Source organism: Chenopodium album, chromosome 2 (genome assembly GCF_948465745.1).
Source record: "Chenopodium album chromosome 2, dcCheAlbu1.1, whole genome shotgun sequence".
Taxonomy (NCBI): Eukaryota; Viridiplantae; Streptophyta; class Magnoliopsida; order Caryophyllales; family Amaranthaceae; genus Chenopodium; species Chenopodium album.
Window position 1 is genome coordinate 9,177,599 of NC_137835.1, and position 6,773 is coordinate 9,184,371.

A 6,773-nucleotide genomic window follows, 5' to 3' on the forward strand; every position below is an offset into this window, starting at 1 on the left:
TAGTATCTTGGTCAACTTTGACAAATGAGACTAATTAAGAGAGGAGGATACATCGTGTGATCCTTGCATGGGATTTGATTTTTCAAATAAAATTAATGAAAATGCATGAATTAAATTATTCTAACGTGTCTAAAGCTCTTGGAAAAATTGAGATTGACATTTAATTTGTTTTGTAGTAGCTAGGTTTATTTGGGAAACTTATTTTTTTTTTTTTTTTTTTGACAGGCAAAAAAATCTACTCTAGTACTTTACCATGCATGTATCTAGGTGAGTTTTATTATCTTGTTGCAGGAAGGAAAGATAGCACATTGATTATTAGATGTAACAATGCCCACCAAGCTACTTGCACTAGTAATGAACTATTGTTAAATTCTTAGTAATTACTAGCAATAATATAGTATAATATTGATACATATTTTACAAATTAAGTGTTGAGCAATTAGGTTTTTATGATTATAAACTAATGATGATTATCTATCTAACGTGTATGTTAAGTTGTGCATAGAAAGAGCAAGTTATGTTTGGAACATGATACAAGGAACCTGAACAATGACAAGTATATATATAAGGAACTTGAGCAATATAGGATAAGCAATAGAGGAACAAGAACAACGATAAGTGTTATGGTTGATAAGCATGATGATGGCTAAGGAACCATGAAGGTAACTATGTAAAAATGTGTTTGCATATGTTAGCTTCATAAGGTAAGTATCCTATACATATATAGGTCATGTATGTGTAGGAGTCTTTTAATTTAGTTTAGTTTTCTTTACTGTTTTTATAAATGAAAAAACTAACCTTATGAGTTACTTTGTTATCCTCAGAAGTTTGCTCAGTTTGTCATCATTAAAAAGGGGCAACTTGTTGACCCTTATGAGGTTTTGATGATGATGTTAAGAATTGAGCAAACTTCCATTTAATAAGGATTTTCTAGTGTTGTGATGTTTGCAGGTTCAGTAAGCGTTGAGGGCTGAAGTAGGAACTAAAACAGAGGAACTTTAGAAGATCCATGAGGATACAAGTAAAGTTAGAAGAAGAGTTCCAGAAATGGAACTGCCAGAAGTTTCTTAACAGGAACTTCGCAACGGGTTGTAACGACCTGGTTCCGGTGTAATGCTGGGGCAAACCTTAAGATTCAGAATATATCAAGACTATAGGATTCCAGAACAAAAGTTTCAGAGAAGCAACGTGAAGACAGAGAAATAGAAGTATATTGCTCTAGGATTCATGTAAGTATGTTGGACATAAAAGTCGATCTGGAACAAGTCTATATAGAACCAAGGTGAATTCCAAACAGTCAATGAAATTAGAGTAACTGACTTGTCAGGAACTCAGAGACTGTCAGAGTTCAGGAACCTAATAGGAACTTAAGTATGCACGTCGTTAAAAGTCGATTTTAATGATATATATATATATATTTACCTTATACGTACATATCTTTTAGGGATCTGGTTAAACTGAATAAAGATATTTATCTTCTAATAAATCCCTTTTGGAAAAAGATAAATTTTGTTTAAAAAGTATTTTTGAAATAAAAGATAAGATTGGAATAAAATCTGATTTTATGTTAAGTTTATCTTATTATTATTGACAGATTTTATTCTTAACAAAAAGATATATTTTCGGAAAACATGTTTTTAGAAAATATCTTTTAAACTTATCTTTTCAGAAAATCTATCTTTTTCAAGATGAAATGAATAATTCGAGTGTACTATAAATATGCTCATATGTATTCATTCAAAATTGAGGCTGACGAAGTGTAGTGGTCGTGCTTAATGATTTTATCCTTCACCACGAAGCTAAGTTAGTCCTCCTGGTCAAAGTTCCTATCAGGTTTTGGTTACAGTACGTCCAGTAAGTTCCAGACAGATTTCGAGTGTCCAACATATTAGTTTTATCTCTTTATTCATAGATATGTATTTAGGGATATACAATGAGATCTTGTAATGGGAAAAAGGGTTTTGAGTGTTTTGTATTTTGGGGTGAGATTGTGAATTCTCTTAAATTCACGTTTGTGATGAGTTTGAAATCTCGTAAAATTCGAGTGGTAGTTAGTCACCCCGAGTGTGTCTTGGGTTGCACAGTGAGAAAAAGGAACCTGAGTGTGTCTTAGGTCGAGAAAGGAACCTGAGTGTGTCTTGGGTCGAAAAAGGTGCCTGAGTGTGTCTTAGGTCTGATAGGATAGGTTCTTATCAATTAGCAAGTGTTCGAGGAGGAACTTGCGAAGCAAAGGTCTATGTAATAGGTTGTACTAGGAGAGTTGCCTATTATAGTGGAATTTGTTTATAAGTCCCAATAGGGCCGAGGTTTTACTTCCAGTTGGGCACTGGATGGTTTCCTCGTAAAACTTGTTGTGTGCTTTAAGTTCCTTTACGTTTTGTTTTTAATTTCCGCATAAGTTCCGCGATTGGAACCTACTACCATTCACCCCCCTCTTGTAGTAGTTCATCTAAACTAACATTAAGCTTATGACGAAAGAAAGTTTGACCATATAAAGATTTACAAATTACACCTAAAATTACTAAGGTAACTCAATATGATATAATTAGTCTCAACTCACATCACAGTTAATTTACTAACAAATTACGGGCATGTTCGGCAAAATATAGCTGTGAAGCTAGCTGTAGCTGTGAAGGTAGCTGTGAGATGTGTATTTAGCTGTTAGCTGTGAAGATAAATAATTTAGATATGAGTGTTCGGTAAAGTAGCGATTGACTAGCTGTTACATATAAAAATCAACATTTTATTTTTAAAACTATAGATTAAATTTTCAACAACTATCTCAAAAGCTACCTCCAATTTCAAAAGCTAATCTTTCTAACTTTTCATAAAAGCTACCTCTACCACTAAAAGCTACCCTAACCACTACTTTGCCAAACACTCACATTTTTTCTCAAGTAGTGATTTGACCTGGTCAAACCACTAAGAGCTACTCAAAAGCTAGCGCCGAATACACCCTACATATATACTATCTAAACAAGGGATTTTTAGTGCACCAAAACTAGGGGTCAAGTAAGGGTGGAGTTTATAAGAAGCTTACCTCAAATATATTTGCATGAGCGGGAAGATATGTATGGACAATTGGACCCCACCTCTCCAATTAAAATATGGGTGTATAGTATTTCAACAAAGATATTGGAATCAAGTGTGGGCTAATGGGTCATCCTATCTATGCGTTTGATATTCAACCCTATATATGATTAATAATACTAGTAATTATTCAACATATCTATACTCTATAATTTTATTTTAATTTTGAAACATATATATCTATACTCTATATATGCTAAACTAAAATTAAACTTTTATTTTGGGATACTTTTTCTTCTTAAATTTTACCTACCTATCTTTTCGATTCATTTTAGTTAGTCTTTTTTTAAAAATAAAATAAAATAAAATAAAATTATATTTCCTTAGAAATATTTATGACAAAACTATAACCTATAAACTGGGTTCATTTGGCATCACTGTGGTTTTCTGTTTTTTAGTTGGATGTATGTCATTTTCTTAAATGGATGTAACGAAATTTTATGGAGTAAAAGCATACCTTTGACATTAACTACAGTTGTACTTGTACATAACATATTCATATTTCATATGTATTTTACAGGTGTTGGATAACAACTACTCGTAATTAAAAATATTATAAACTAATGCATTGTATGTGACAAAAATTAGTCCCTTTATATTCTTATAAGTAGAATTATGTTTTAACTTTTTTGCATTACTAGGGATTTTTACACGCGCGATGCGCTTAATACGGCTAGCCTTTGAGGAGAATTATTATAGGTGACCTTTACGCCTTATGCATTTTGTATGGTATTTTATTAAATCTATTTACATGATATTTTTAAGTACTTATTACTAACTTAAACAAGTCATCATACAATATATACTTCGTAATTTTTGTACCCGTATATATTAAAATTAATTTTACATATTTTAAATCAAATAGTGTTTATAATCCAAATAGATAAAACTAAATAAAAAAAAATAGAGAGAGTAAAGGATGCTTTAAATATTGAAATAAACAAAAATAATTAATCAATTTTGGTGATTCAAGAGAGACAACTTTAAGGCTTTTGAATTCAGTGGGGGTAAATATGTAAAAGAATATTTTAAGGGATATAAATGTCCATGTACTTTTCGTAGTATATAATAAGGTAGGAATAAGGATTCACTTAATCTACCTTGATTAATATCAGTGATCTAATAAGAAAAAATATAGTCGATCTTATGAATATTTATTGAAACCGTCTCAATAAATACTTTATTAATATTAAATTATTACAATATTTACTTATTAATAATTAATAATTTTATTAGTTAAGACTTTAAATTCATATATGTGTACAAGAAAAACCTTTTACTTAACAAAAGAAAGCAAAAGAAAGAGAGTAGTTAATAATATCATAAGAGAATAGACTTTACATGGTTAAGTCTTGGCGCATAGCGCCTATTGATTTCAGCGTATATAGGATGACAATTTTGCAATTAAAAAGTACTGTTCTGATAACTTATACTTTAGTGGTACATTATACATGCATAATGGTAAATTATAATGTACCATTAGAGAGTCAACTTTTTCCGGAAGTTGAAAATTATATGATGGTAAAAAGTACCGCTACACTCGTAATAATCCACTAAACATACTATTCAGACAAATTATACTTTAGTGGTACATTATACATGTATAATGGTACATTATAATGTACCACTAGAGAGCCAACTTTTTCTAGAAGCAAAAATTGAATCAGCGGAAATTACTTCCTTACCCTCCTATTTACATAACTCGCCCATAGGTGCTATGCGCCTAGACTCACTCCACTTTACATAGTTACATTGCATAAAGTTAAGCTAGGTAGAGTGAAGCCACATAGCGTACATTGGATACAACAATACAAGTATATAGAATCGGAAGAAAATCACAATATATTTTTATGGATGATAAAATTGGTCGGTTATAATAATTTACAAATTAAAATGTTGGTATTCTATGAGCAGCCAATCATTTGCCATTGTCTTCTGAACCTTAATGTAAAACATCTTTCACAACAACAGAGGAATTAGTCAGTTTACAGACCTAGGAAACAGGTGGATAAGCCAAGAGATATTGTTAACATCTTTCTTTATTTGTTTTCATATGAGATTTTAGGAATTTTTGTATTTTCATATGACTTTAGATATGTTTAAATATTGCTAAAATTAGAAAATAAGTTTTGGGACCATTAGATTTTTTTTATTTTTTATTTATTTTTTTATTTTTTAGCCACAGGGGTTGGGGCGAGAATCGATCTCAAGATCTCCTACGTATTATTATGTAGGAGTTGATATTGATTGTAATCTACATTAAAAATGATGGTAATTTAAAAGACATTGCCTGACATTTTAATTTCATTATTATGTAGGAACTGATATTGATTGTAATTTACATTAAAAATTATGGTAATTTAAAAGACATGGGCTGGCCTTTTAATTTCCTTTAAATCAAATTCTTATTTACTGATGAAATTCATTGCAAATGACTGACTGTGATATTGTAATTTACAGTAATAATTATATATTGATAAAAGGTGTATAAATTTTCACCTGATGTTAACTAATAACATAGTTGATCGATAATACTTTAGAAAGTGATGTCCAAGATAGCAAGACAGAGAAGCAAATTTCATGTATGTATATCATTACCCTTGCTTTGTGCTTCTCAAAACACACCAAAACAAAATAGATGATAGAGATCGATGAAGCTAAGGTATGCGTTTAATGTTTTGTCAATCAGTAATAGTAGAACTTAAATTATCGAGAGATTGAAAAGAAATAATTTGATAAATGAAAGTAAAACATTTCTAAGCTAGTTGAAAATTAAAGCCAATCACCTTTGAGGATCTTCCTCCATTTTAGCTCAATTTCAAAAGGTTTATAGAGTGTGGACACTAACCTAAAAACTAAAAAAACAGACCATGATATGGGGACCTCAATTATACAATTAAGGTGTGGTTTAGACCTCACATGGCTCATTGCTAGACTCGATCATAGCAATTATGTTGAATGTCAATAAATAAAAATTGGGTATTATCTAACTCAAACAATATGTCAAAAAATTACGCCGAATATTACTAATATAGACATATAGTGCATGGTAAATGCCACCATTGACTCATTTGTTTTACCATGCAAAGTTTGTAGTACAAAGGATCTTCATTGGAAGTATGTTGTACTACAAAGCATGTGTACAAAAACTACAAATATATTATATTATTTTTGGTGCACTCAAGTATATTATATTATGATTAGTGTTAAGGTTTACTTGATCTTACATTGAATCTTGTGCATAATATGGCTATAATCGAACCATGTTCATTAATCTATTCACCACTTGTAAATTAAGGGTATGTTCTCTTACGTTGAATTTTAGTTCAGTTCAGTTCAGCTCAGCTCCTAATTTCCTTCTCTTATAAAATATTCAGTTCAGTTTAGTTCAGTTCAGTTCAGTTCAGCTCAGTTCAGTTCAGTTCAGTTCAGTTCAGCTGAGTTCAGTCAATGAGAACAGGCCCTAAGTAACAAATACGGAGTAGTGACTAGTAGATTTACACAATATTTTCGTTAGAGTGGTTACGTGGATATAGTATTCAATTAACGGTCTGGACGATATCCTGATTTGCTCAATGGTCTACATTGATCAAGTGATGGACATGGACAGCTTAAATCTAATCTACTTCATTTGTTTAATTTAAGTTGCAATAATTTGACTAAAACAGGAAAGCCCCGGTTAA